A 14562-nucleotide genomic window follows, 5' to 3' on the forward strand; every position below is an offset into this window, starting at 1 on the left:
GCTCAAGCGAACTTCCTGCCTCAGCCTCCCAAGGAGCTGGGACTACAGGCATGTGCCATTTCACCCAGCACTACTAATACTTCACACAGCAAATATCTTGTAAAGATAAATTTAAAATATTTTATATTTGGCCCTCCCCCTGCCCATCGCTTCTCACTTTATGCAAAACAGGGCCTAATCATGTAGGCAGGAAGGAAAGAGATGGGGGAAAGAACTGGAGAATAAAACCTATAAAAAGGACAAGATTTGCTCAACCTAAGGGATTTCTCCTTTGGGTCCCCTTCTTCCACCCGGGAGAAGTCTGCTTTTATTTTTCTTTAATAAAGCTTACTTTCTACTCTTAAAAAAAAAAAAAAAAAAAAACTTTATATTTACCCTTCTATTTACCATATGTGATGTTCTTCATCTCTTTATGTATATCCAACTTTCTGTCTGGTATCATTTATCTTCTACCTAAAGGATGACTTAAATGTCTCTTAGAGTGCTGTCTTCCAAGATGATGATCAGCAAAAGTTTTTATTTTTCCTTCATTCTAAGGAAGAGATCAATTCTTGATTGGCATTTCTTTTCTTTCAGTGCTTCTTTAAAGATAACAATTCCTTCTGCTACTTGGCTTGCATTGTTTTTAACAAGAGGTGGTCTCTGTGTGTATATGTATGTGTGAGTTAAGTTTTAATGAAAATAAGTTTATTTGGCTTATTGTTCTGGAGGTGCAAGATTGAGGAGCCATATCTGGTGATAACCTTCTTGCTAGCAGAATTCTGATGTCAGAGGACATCATGTGGCAGGAGACAGAGAATCCATGTGTATATGTGTATCTCTTGGGTTTTTTTCTTCTGTCATGTATCTTTTTCTGTTTCTGTTTTAAAGGGATACTTATTAGTTTTTAGTAAGTTGAGTATTATGTGCCTTGGTCTTGTTTTCTTCATGTGTTATTTTCAGAGGTTTTCTTGTACTATTGAATCTGTGAGTTTATATTTTTTATCAAATTTGGAAAGTTTCCAGGCCATTACTTCTTCAACGTCTTTCACCCATATCCTCAACTGGGACTCTTGAGTGTGGAGTCCAAATATGTGATAGCCTGCTTAAGTGTTTTCTCTCTGTTCATTTTGGCATTGTCTCCTCCTACCACTTTCTTTTTTCTCTCATTCAGTAGTGTCAGATCTGCTGTCAATCGCATCTAGTATATTTTATATTTTAAATACTATATTTTTCATCTACAGTCTTTGGGTCTTTTGTGACTTTCCATTTTATTCTTTACTGTACTCATTGTTTCTTCTATATTCTTTTTTGTTGTTGTTGTTGTTGCAGGGGGGAGGTTTTTCTGGGATCAAACCCAGGGCTTCATGCACATTAAGCATATACTCTAATACTGAACCTATGTCCCAACCTCTCCTGTACCATCTTGATCAGATGGAGTATATTTAAAATAACTGATTCAATGTTCTTGTTTACTAGTTCTATCATCTGTATAATTTCTCGGTCTCTTTCTGTCAGTTAATTTTCACTCTGGTTATTGGTTCTATTTTCCTGCTTCCTTGCATGCTTAGTGATCTTGTTTGAACCTCAGACATTGATATATATATATATTTTTTTTCGTACTGGGGATTGAACCCAAATGCACTCTACCACTGTGTGATATCTCCAGCTCTTGACATTTTTTGAGACAAGGTCTTGCTAAGTTGTTGAGACTGGTCTCAAACTTGTGATCCTCCTACCTCAGCCTCCCAAGTCACTGGGATTATAGGAGTGTACCATCATGCCCACTCAGACATTAAATACTACATTCCTGGATGCTATATTAATTATACTGCTTTAATTGTTTGGGGTTTATTTTGAAACCTCATTATGGTATGTGGGATAAATCTGACCTTCTTGAGGCTTGCTTTTAAGCTTTGAGAGATTGAATCCAGACACGTTTTATTTGGGGATGAATTTGGCCCCACCAATGAGGCAATACCTTTTCAAGGACTTGACTCTATGCACTCACATGTTCTGAGGTTTTCCCATTCCAGCTGATGGAAAAAGAAATATATACAGAATTGTGTGAGCTCTGGAGATGCTATGCAAATCCATACATGTTTAAGGAAAATCAAAGAGACATATTGCCAACGACAGGTAACTACCAAATGATATTCTGGAGGTTGTTCATTGTGTGAAAAAAAAAAATCATCTTGCAAGAAAAATCAGAGGTGCAAAAAGTCATGAAGATCAAAAAAAAAAGATAATTATGAGGATGTCATAATTACATTGACTGTAAAATGGGGGGTATGCAACATAATAATGTTTGTTATGTCCACAATCCCAGAGTGCTGGGGACTCGAATCCGGGCCTCCAGCATGAGAGGCAGGCACTCTGCGAGAATGGGCTATATGGCCTGCTGCAACATAATAATGAATTGTGGGATTTAAATGTTATAGAATCACAATATTTGACAAAATATATTGTATTAGGGATTAGGGAAATACAGACTAAAACTTGGGAGATAACGTTGATCTTAAGATACAGGAATTGAATGAATAATACCTGTAAAATCATTGACACATAGGTAAAAATATAATTCTGTACATCTTTGTCTTAGGGTTCCTGTGAGACATTAAATGGAGATGTAGATTAGGCAGTTGAACATACATGTCTAGTGCAAAGAAAGAGTTGGGCAAAGATATGAAATTCCGAGCTATCAGCATATATGTGAAGTAGCATATAAAATGACCTAGGGAGAGAGAACTAAGGGAGTGAGGACTAAAAGGGGAGCGTAAGACTAAACCTGGAAGGCAGGATATCTGGAATTAAATTATGGTGGACTACATAACTCATAGTTACTCTCTCATTGAAGATAACTAAAGAAATCAAGATTATCTATGAATCTAAAAATCATGAAACAGCTTACAATTTAGAGAGGAATTTCAAGGCAAGATATGGTGCAGGATTGGGCCCCAGAGATGAGCCATTAAGAAGAGTGCATCAATCCTGGGGAAGCAAATGAGACACTAAACTAAACTCTTAGAAGTCTTGCTGGGCTGAAGGAACCAGGATTTTGGAATGTGAGAATTAGCCCCCAGTATGATCACCTACCTCCCAACATTGGACATATCTTGAAGGTCTGTGTCCTCTGAGAGGATATGGATTGTAGTCTTCCCTTACACCAGGTGGTGGTGCAGAAAATTAGTCTGCTCCTGCTCTGCTATCCACCACGAGCACCTGGCAGATACAAGCCAGTCTCTTCTGGAGGAAGTTAACATCATGATAGCTCTCAGGTGATGTCTATAAATGTAATTTCAAGCACTATGTTCTGAACTCAAAGATGGACACAAGGAGACAAGAAGCCTGTGTGTCAGAATTAACAGGAAAAACAAATAGAAGAAGATTCACAGGGACTTAGAAATTTGAATTGTCAGACACAAACTTTATAAAACAACTGTGATTACTGTGTTCAAGGGACAAAATCAAGCTTGCAAATTTCAGCAGGGGACTGTGAACTATAAAAATTAAAAAGCACAACAGATTTGAGGGGAAAAAAAATTTCAAAAATGAAAAAATATAACAATGAATTTTTTTAAAAGGGATTAGATTAGTCACAACTGAGAGAAAATTGGGTGATTGTAATAGGATAAAATTCAGGAGAAACTATCCAGAATGAAGCAAGGAGTAATTTAATAATAACATAAGGACTATGTAAGGGTGTAGCTCAGTGGCAGGGTGCTTGACTAGCATGCATAAGGCCTCAATCCCAACCCCCACCCCCAAAAATGTTATCTAGTATATAAGGGTAAGAGATACACTAGGTACAATAAGAAGGTGTAACATGTTTAATTGAAGTTTTAGGAAAAAGAATGGATCTGAGACAATATGTTGAAGATATAATGTCTGATAGTCTACTGATTCAATAATAATAAATTTATTCTGCTATAAAGCCCAAGCAGAATAAGTAAAAATAAATTCTCAAATTAATACATCAAAGTAAAGCTTTAGTAAGTCAAGAGGAGGAGCAGAATCTTGAGGTATACAGAAAAAAACATTAATTTTGAAGAAGTACAGTTAAACTTACAACAGGCTTCTCAGTGACAGCAGAGGCTTCAACAGACTGTAACATATCTTCAAGGAGCTATAGGGAAATAATTGCCACTCTTGAAATACTTAAGTAGTGAGAGCAAAATCCATACATTTCAAGGAAAATCAGAGATATTGTCAACAACAGGTAACTACCAAATGATATTCTGGAGGTTCATCATGTTAAAAAAAAATTATCTTTCAAGAAAGATCAGAGGTGCAGAAAGTCATGAAGACAAAAAAAGTGATAATTATGACAATAAATCTAAATCACATTGACTGTAGAAACACAGAGGTATGCAATGTCTTATAGGATTGAAATGTTATAGGGCTGGGGTTGTAGCTCAGTGGTAGAGCTCTTGCCTAGCATGTGTGAGGCACTGGGTTCTACTGTCAGTACTTGCATACAAATGAAATAAAGGTCCATGGACAACTAAATATTAAAAAAAGAGACTGCCTAACAATGTTATAGAATCACAATATTTGACAAAAATATAAGTGGTGAGTGTATAGTATATGTGGTAAATATTGCTAAATCATTCATTAGAGGTAAGATCTTCCGTATTCCTTTATTTTCATATTCCTTTTCCTGGATAACATTTGTTATGTTATCTTTTCAGTCTTTCTATTGAATTTTAATTTCAGAAAACATAATTTAAATTTCTAAGCATGCTTTCTTTTTTATAATATCCTTTCCCTGCTATAAGAATGCAGTATCATTTTAAATTTCTGAGTATATGAGGTTAAAAATATTTCCCCCCCATTTGTTCATTTATCTTCATTCTTTATAATCATTTTAAAATGTTTATCTTGGTCCCTTATATGTTACAGGTTTTCCTCAAATATATGGCATTTCTTGGTTATCAATAAATATTTATAAATGCTATAATATAAAACCTGAATGTAAAGTCTGGGTAAAAGGACACTGCCTACTGCCAGGCAGGTATGAGCAAGTGGGGCCTATTAGTGTTATAATGTGAGATATTCATTGCAGCTTGGCACATCAGCTGCTCTAATTCTCAATTAGTTCAGTCTGGTTTTTTGCAGAACAAACTCCTTGACCGTTTTTAGCCTAGGACTTAAAGACGTTCTAGATGCCTAAAGACAGGCAGAGAGGGGGTGGAGAGGTCTATGTCATAGAGAGACTTTGCTCTCTCAATTGCTCTCTTCCTTTTCCACTTCGTTGCCTCCCTTGCCTTTAACCTGAGTCCCTAGCCTCTCTTCATTCTTTGAGGCAGAGTTACTTGCTTGTTGATGCAGCCTCATCTGACAATAGGTTATGGTATAGCTTTTGTCACTCAGCTTAACAGTCACAGGTTCTCTGATTTCTATTTTCCAGACATTTGATGGAATAAATTGCTTGCTAATAACCTCCCATTTTCTTGTTGTTTTGGGTTTGTACCTTTTAAAGTCCTTTATTATTTTCAGAGTGATGTTGGGGATGATAAACACATGTGGCCAGCCTTATCTTTTAATGAAAGGGAAATTTTAGTTAAAATATTTTCTGTATGAGGGCTGGGGCTATGGCTCAGTGGTAGAGCGCTTGCCTAGTATGTGTGAGGCTCTGGGTTCAGTTCACAAAATAAAATAAATAAAGGTATGCTGTCCATCTACAACTACCAAAAAATTTTATTTTTTAAAAAATATTTTTAGTTGTAGATGAACACAATACCTTTGTTTTATTTATTTATTTTTATGTGGTGTTGAGGATCGAACCCAGTGCCTCACACTGCTGGGCAAGCCCTCTACCACTGAGCCACAACCAACCCCAACCCCAAAAAAAATTTTTTTAAAAATTTCTGTATGAAGATCCTTTTAAATGTACATTTTTTAAAGATAAAGAAAACCCTAAATCTTAGCTCTTTACACGTCCTGCAGTCAGCTTAATGTTGAGATGTTTAAGTAATTTTGCTTCAGTAGGTGGCACTCTTTCCTAGTTTAACTCAATCCTAAATTAGAGTTTGAAGGGTTCAGAGTGGAAGGATTTTATTTGTCTGTATGATTCATATAAATAAGTTTTCAGAGTTGGTCATCAACTTTGATCAGTTGATTAAAAGTCTAATAAGCTGAATGAGGTGGTACTCGCCTATAATCCCAGCAGTTTGGGAGACTGAGACAGGAGGATAGCAAATTCAAGGACATCCTCAGTTTTTTTTGGTGCTGGGGGTTGAACCCAGGGCCTTGTGCATACAAGGCAAGCACTCAACCAACTGAGCCATACCCTCAGCCATGAGTTCCATTCTTAATATAAAAAATAAAAAGGGCTGGGGATGTATAACTCAGTGTGAAAGCTCCCTGGGTTCAACCTCCAGTACAATAAATAAATAAATAAATAATAATAATCAACTAAGATCTCAATAATTTAAGCTGATTAAAAACCAACAAAAATCTCAATAATTTAAGTTGATTAAAAACCAATTACAATCTCCAAATCATCTTTCCAAATTTCTAAAACATTAGCATAATGGTGACTTAATGCTCTTATCAAAAGTTAAAAATATTTGAAATCTTATCAGGATCCCTGAGTATTAATGGCATTCAGATTCAAGTTGTCAAGAAATCTGCTTTAATACATGGGCCAGTGTCATTTCATTCTCTTCTTTGTTCTTCCAGATGGTCATTTCTGAATAGATCCCAAACATATTAGTCTTTTAAAATTACTAATAATTTTTAAACAAAGGCACAGTCTCTGAAATCCTGTAACCCCAAATCACAGCCAAGATACATTTTATATAATTAAATTAATACTAAGGCAGTTGAGTGAAATTTTTAATGTTTCTGGAAAACTCTACATGATCTATAAATAATAACAAATACACAGAAGCATATTTACTTTCTATTTTGAATTTGCAAAAAGTCAATCAGTACATAAATCACATTTAAAATTATAGTTCTCCCAATTTCCACATAACTTTAATTAGTTCCTAAGCAAAACAAAATGTTAGAACTCTAAGGGACTTTGAAGGTTATCCAGTCTAACTTTTCAACAATCAGAAACTTGTGGATTTTTAACTTATTGCTAACAGAGTTGAACACTTCAGATATTATGGATTTCAAAAATAGTGTTGTGAAATCATTCCAAAAGAATTAAAGTAATAATGTAAAACCTCAATGGTAAGTCTATAATTAACTATAAAAATACTTGTGATTAACACACTTAGCTATGTCTGAGAGTGATTTTTCAATCAGTTGGTATTCCTCAGTTGTGATTCTAGCCATATATCACCAATGGTTGACCATGACTTTCTCTTTCATCTTTTTAGTTTTATTTTTAAAATATACTTTTGACATTATTACCCTATATACATGTATGATTACACTACTGGTGTGACTTAGCACCATGTAGTGTAATCATAGCCAGAGGAATGAGAAGTTGTGTTCCATGTGTATAATATGTCAAAATGCATTCTACTGTCATGTATAACGAATTAGAACAAATAAAAAAATAAAATATACCTTCATAGAATTAGATGGCCTCAAACATGCCCATAACTAGACTTGATAACCAGAAATATTTTAGGATACCTGAGATTTCAAATGGTCATCTGCAAAATTCCAGAAATTTTGTGTCCCTCATTAGACCATCATTTATGTTACCTCAGTTATTCGGGAACTGAGCCACACAGATAATATGTCATTGATAATTTAAATATATTTTGAAGGTTGCATTCCAAAGAAATTAGAGAATCATACAGTCTGATACTGATCAAAATTGTCTATTGTACCAAATAGCTCCTCACATTTTCAAAATCTATGATTTCACTGACTTCAGAACAGTTTAGAAGAAGTAAAGTCTATTGACTACCTTTTCTCTCTGTCCCTCCCTCTTTGTATAATAAAGATTATACAGTACTATACATAGTTCATAAGCTAAACATAGCCTGTTTACACAAATGTAAGCTGAAGTAACATTTATATATAAACAAAATTTTAATGAGGGACTGAGTTCCTTCAACTAAATCAAAAGTTATGGAATTGACTGAATTTTTTCAGTTGCAATTTTCAGTGATATCTTGGTACATCAATAAGAAAGCAAAATGTGAATTACTAAATATTCTCATTAGTATATCTCTGAGAATCCTTTTAATTCTTTCCAAAGCAGAGGAAATAATTTAGTAAATACTTTCAACGAGTATTTCCCTATCTCAATGCATTAAATCTCCAATCTTTGCTTGATTTTCTTCAATTTGCTTCCTTTCTGCGCAAAGCTGACCACACAATTAGTTACTCTCTATTGCGAAGTTTATACAGTTGTGAAATATGCAATGGATGGTTTGTATACCAGTCTTTCCTTCTGACTTTGTTAAGTGTAGAAGTTTTCTTTTTTCCTATTTTTTTTCAGGTGATTCACTAATTCAGTTCAGTATTGCCATATTTAGATCTAACTTCTCAGATTCCTGCCTGGCACATAGACACTGCTGACCCACGTATGCAGGTCAATTTGGTAATCATTATTTTACTGCAGCTTCAGGAAAGAATTGAGTATATTTCAATAATCCTGATCTTTCACAAGTAACTAAAGTTAATTTTCAGAGATTTCCAGTGATTTTATTAAGACTAAGAATTTCTTGCTGGGTGCAGTGGCACATGCCTGTAATCCCAGCAGCTCAGGAGGCTGGGACAGGAGGATCAAAGCTGGGACAGGAGTTCAAAGCCAGACTCGTCAAAAGCAAAGTGCTCAGTAACTCACTGAGACCCCGTCTTTAAATAAAATCCAAAATAGGGGGCTGGGGAAGTGGCTCTGTGGTAGAATGGCCCTGAGTTCAATCCCTGGTACAAAAAAAAAAAAAAAAAAAAAAAAAAAAAGAAAGAAAGAAAAAAAATTTCTTAGTGGCAAAGTCAAGAATAGAACCCCAATCTCCTTCAGTACAGTTTGATAAATATTTATTGAATGCTATTTGTCAACCAAAGAGAGAAAGACATTTTCTTCAATTTTTATGCTTTGGAAGAGACAAGTGTGTACATAAATAATTATAGTAGAAATTTACACATAGATTGAAGAGAAGAATACAGAAGTGGGAGTAATTATTTCAGGAAAGGGAGAGGCAAGGAAATGCTCCGGGAAGCTTGGAGGAATGGGTAAGTTTATTAAGCAGGACTGAGGCAGCTTAGAGGTAGAGCACTTGCCTATGTGGGAGCCCAGGGCAGAAGGGGGGAAGGGGAGGTGCCCTGGGTTCAAATCACTAGTACCAAAAACAAACAAAAAAAGCTTGCTAAGCAGATGAAGCATTGGTGGAATGTGGAGGAAAGGGGAAGGTATTTTAAGACAAAAGGAACAGTAGATGCAAAGGCAGAGTGAGAGAAAAAAGAGTGTATCTAGCAGGAAAGGGTGAAACTTGAATTCTCTTGGTATGTTGAAGGGAAAAAGTCAATAGAAAAAGACAGATGAAAGATAATGGAAATAAAGGTATGCTTACCTGAGTGAGCATTGAGATTGAAAGGTCAAAAGGAAAAATTAGCTTTGGATAGAAGAGATGTCTCTTCCACTGAAATAGGTAAGGAGGGATTGCACAAGTAGATTTGGTTTGTTACATTCCAGGGGCAAATCCAAGGGTGGTATTGGAGCAACACTGAAAAAAAAAATTAGAGAAGTATGAGTTTAGAAGTCCACTGAAGTCAAGGCAGGATGGTGGGAAGAGGTGGTATGAAATGACCCCGGAATATTCTGGATTTTGAAAGACTTTATTTGCTAAGCTGAGGATTTAGGACTTTAACCTGAAGGTGATGGAGGGTCACTGAATGATAAACAATTTGGTATCTTAGTTTCTGCCACACTCTCACAGTGGTTTAAGGTTGAATTAATGATGGTATGTAATGGTGGTGGGACCAACAGAAGCATAGAAATCAGAAACTATTATATGTGATTCAAGTGATTGCTCTCTCCCACTCCCTATAATCTACCAATATTCCTCCAAATACAACCTTGCAGCATCTGTCCTCTCTATCCACTCCTTTTCTGCTCTGGGTTTACTGCCTTGGATTTATTGTCCTGCATGCCATTATGGCAATAACTATTGTAATTTTTTATTATTCTCTGCCAAGCTATTTCTAAACCTTCTCTCTAGGTATGTGGTCCTATCTCATGTTTCATAGAGGAAATCAAGGTCATTAAAGGAGTAAATTCTTGATTTGTCCCCCACCCTGACACCATCTCTGAAGCTAATTCTATCTAATTCTATTTGTACAATCACTTCCTCCTTCTTATTCGATAGCCCTTCTACTATCCAAGGCAAATTCTTCCATATGATCTTTGAATCTCATTTTCTCTGCTCCCAGAGGAATTTTTCTCCAGTGAGCATCCCTTTATTTCTGGTAACTTTCACCTCTCCTCTTCTACCAGTTCTTTCTCTTCAACATGATTTAAGTATCACCCTTCTTGATTGAACATTCTCCTAGGTATGTCTCCCTTTTTTCATTTACTACCAATTGCATGAAATAGTACCAGTCCTTGACTAACTACACTGTTCAGTTCTTTCTAAACTAGGACTTCTTAACTGAGATATCATTCACATTTTGGTCTAGCTGATTCTTTGTTGTGGGGCACTGTTCTGTGCATTGTGGAGTATTTAGCACATCCCATTAGATATCAGCAGCATTTCCCTTCTTGTGATAACCAAAAATATCTCCAGAGTTTGTCAAATAATTTCTGGGGATCAAAGTCACCCCAGGCTGAGAAACGCTGTTCTAACATATGTAAGACAATGATGGTGCTCTGTTTACACATATCCTTATTGCTAAATTTACAGATATTTCATTAGTCTTTGGTTACCATTTCACTGTTGAAACTCTTTCCTTCTTTGACTTATTACCTCTATCTCTTTGTTGTTGTTATTTTGTTTTTCCTCTTGTTCTGGCCCATCATTCATCTCTTCCAGGAACTTCTTTTTACTCTAAACCCATAAAATATAATACTTCTCCAGGTATGTCTCCTTTTACTTATACTTTGTGTAACCTCACAAAAATTATTGCTTCAATTATCACATGTAAGGTAAAGAGTCTAAATCTCTATCTTTAACCCAGTGCTCCCGCCTGAGCTCCAGACTCATATGTCCAACAGCCTGCTGAAATCTCCACTATGGGTAAATGTTAGGTGCTTCAAATTCTACTTGTCCAAAAAAAGACAGGTCCCACCTCCAGTCTATAGTCCCAAACCCTACAAGTTGAGTTTTGCCATACTGTCTCTTTCTTTCTTTCCTTTTTTAAAGATATTTTTATTAGTTGTCCATGAACCTTTATTTTTTGTATGCGGTGCTGAGAATTGAACCTAGTGCCTCACACATGGTAGGCAAATGCTCTATCACTAAGCCACAATCCAAGCTCCTGTCTCTTTCTTGAATGGCATCATCACCCAACCATTTACCTATCATCCTAAGTCTGGAAACCTCTGAGATTCTCTTTCTTCTTCTCCTTATATACATTTGGTCATTCAATATTACTATCTTTTGTATCTCTCTGTTCCTTCTCATTCTCCTACCTACCATCATAATTTTTATTATTCCAGCTAGTCTCTCTCCACCACTCTTGCCTGCCTCCAAACTGCCCTCTACTCTGCTTATATAATGGCATCTCTAATAGTTGTATCTGATTGTTATTACTGATTCATTTCCTTTAATGCTTTAATGGCCTATCATAGTTTTAAGTAAACAACAACAACAACAAAAAAGTTTAAACTCCTTACCCTAAGGGGTGGGGAAGCCTTATTTGATCATTTATATCTGCTTTTCTTCCTCATTTCTTGATTTTCTACATATGACACATTCAGTAGATTCTAATAGATAATTTTACTTCAGGTTTTTCAGATACAGGAGTCCATATGGTAGCATGTGCTGATCTTCCTGCGTAGAATATCATCTTTCTTTGATTTTATTTAACTGTCCTCTCCGATGTTGGAAAATTTAGTTCAAATATCACTTCCTCTAGGTTTGTCTATAGTGTCCCATCTTTGTGTTCTCAGAGAAAGAACTACCACATCATCTTAACCCTTCCACATTATAGTGTAAATAATGAATTTACTTTTTGGATTTTGTAAAAACACTGCAAGTAGGATGGCTATACTATATTTAATACTTCCAGTGTCTCACATAATGTCTAACATATAGCAAGTGCTTGATAAATGTTTACTGGACAAATAAACATTAAAGCTACTAAAGGCCTGGATGGGTGAAGAATATGCAGAGGAATAAAGGGATTTAAAGTATTTCAGAGGCAAAATTGAAAGGGTTCATTGATTAATTAGAGGTAGGGAGTGGAAAAGAGAAAAGTCATAGATGACTTAGATTTCTAATTTGGATAACTTGGTGCTATTGACTGAGACAGGAAAGAATAAGATGGATAGGGTATAAATGCAATAAACCTGTATTTATTCTGGATATGATGTATTAGAAATGGCTAAGTTCAATAGAAATATAAGGTGAGCTACAAATATGGCTAATTTTCTATTAGCCATATTAGGTTTTAAAAAAGCAGGTGAAATTAATTTTCACAGTATATTTTATTTAACCTGGGATCTCAACTCTACTGTTAACATTTTGGGCCAGAGAATCCTTTGTTGTGGAGGTTTATCATGTATAGGTAGAATGTTTTGCCACATATCTGGCCTTTACCAAATTGATGTTCATAGCTACCTCATCATCCTTGAGTTGTGGCAATCAAAAATATTGCCAAATGTTATTAAATGTCCCCTGGGGAGTGGGGATGAATTTTCCCATCTTGAGAACACTAAATTAACGCAATACATTCAAAATATTATTTCAAGATGTAATCAATATTAAAAGGCATTGAAAATTTCACAATTATTTTATTGTACTTTTGAAATTCAATGCATTTTTCACTTAAAGCACTTCTTAGCTGGTACTAGTTAGATTTCAAGTGTTCAATAACCATATGTGGCTAGTGTATCTTATTGGGGAACACAGGTCAAGAGGTTTAGGAAAAAAGGCTAGAATTGGAAATGCAGGTTTGAGAGGTCATTAGGCACTAACAGTTAAAGCCATGAAAGTACAAGTAAAATACAATATTTAGAGTGAGACCACAGGAGGAATGAGGAAAATCCTGGTCCAATGCACTTCCAGTTTCCACTGTTTATAATTTAAAAATATTTTCTTCAGGTTGGGGATATAGCTCAGTTGGTAGTATATATATATATATATTTTTTTTCTTCATTGAATAATATGGAGAACATAAGTGAACAGAAAAGTACTGAGAAAGATAAGCTGAGGCAAAAGGAGGGAATTTATGGAACGTGAAATTGGTAAGCAATATGTAGAACATTACATAAACTCGCTTATGTGAGATAGGAAACTTTTGAGGCAAATAATGTTATCCCGATTAGTTGGGGAGGGGCTGAGATTTATGAAGGTTTACTAAATCAGACAACTGTTAAGGGGCATCACTGAATCACTGAACTTTTTTCTTTCTTTTTTTTTTTTTTCGGTGCTGGGGATTGAACCCAGAGCCTTATGTTTGCAAGGTAAGCACTCTTATCAACTAAGCTATATCCCCAGTCTATCACTGAACTTTTGAAAGGAGGTCTGTCTGACTTCAAAACCCATGCTCTATCCCTACAACCTCCTGGTGAACACAACGAAGCGTTTGCTATTTAACTGAGTTTCATAAAATAAGTAAGAAGGCTCCTGCGACTGTACAACCAGAATTCCCAGGATATCTATTACCACCTTTAAAACGATTCCGGAAGCAAGTTCACAACGCTTGAGATGTGATCTTCATGTCATAGCGCGTAAAGATGACTTGGGTATCATTCATTGTTAAAAACATTAAACCAGGTTCTTGTTTTAAGTGTACTTAAGTATAGTTAATAATCCTGTAGTTGTGATTTTTAGTTAGGAAAAACTTAACCAAGATACAGTCAGAATTCTGCTTAAGTACTGAACGTATAATCAGTAGAAAATAAAATAATGAGATTTGTAACGCTATTCGGTTTCAACAGATTGATAAAGCCAGTACAAAGGGGCAGGGCCGGGGGTGAGGGGGCGTGGCCGTCAGGAACGAGAATCTGAGTATGCGCAGAAAGAAACAGCTGTTAATGGAGGCGTGAAGGCTGGTGCGCTGTCGCTTTCCGAACTGTCGTAAAGGCCCCAAGTGTCGTGCTCGCCCAGTAGGAGAGGGATTGGTTAGGCGGCGGCGGCAGCAGGGTAGGAGAGCAGCATCGGCGACGGTGATGGTGGCGAGGTGTTTGGTCCGCGCAGCATAGAAACACCCGCAGCTTCCGAGAGGGCGTTCCTGTGGGACCACATTAGGCACTCGGAATCCAAGCCGGGTTAGCCTGGGCCGAGTCCAGGCGCTGCCGCACGTACAGTTCTGGTGGCGGTGACAGACGTGCGCTTGACTATAGGGGCCTATCAGGCTGAGCTCTGAAGCGCAGATCGCTGGCTCTCGACGCATCCTCTTCCCCCGTTACCTCTCCTGTCTTCCTCCCTGGGTCAGTGCTTCCCGGATCCTGGGAAGAGGGTGGCTAATGATTAAGGTGAGGGAAACAGGGGGGAGGGGAGCGGC

General features: G+C 36.5%; 1 protein-coding gene across 9 annotated transcripts in view; it reads left to right on the top strand.

The window, feature by feature from the left end:
* The window catches only part of RNF111 (ring finger protein 111), a 120647-nt gene that overhangs the window by 34772 nt on the left and 71313 nt on the right, over positions 1-14562 (top strand). The window contains exon 1 of one of the 9 annotated variants that reach the window (XM_079125870.1): positions 13979-14533. The exons of 6 other annotated variants lie outside the window; for them this stretch is intronic. The gene's annotated coding sequence lies outside the window, so the exon portion shown is untranslated. Of the gene's footprint in view, positions 1-13978; positions 14534-14562 lie in introns of those variants that run through there. 2 more of the 9 variants (XM_079125874.1, XM_079125881.1) reach the window with 2 other exon arrangements.

The sequence above is a fragment of the Sciurus vulgaris genome, assembly GCF_902686455.1.
Source record: "Sciurus vulgaris genome assembly, chromosome: 2".
Taxonomy (NCBI): domain Eukaryota; kingdom Metazoa; phylum Chordata; class Mammalia; order Rodentia; family Sciuridae; genus Sciurus; species Sciurus vulgaris.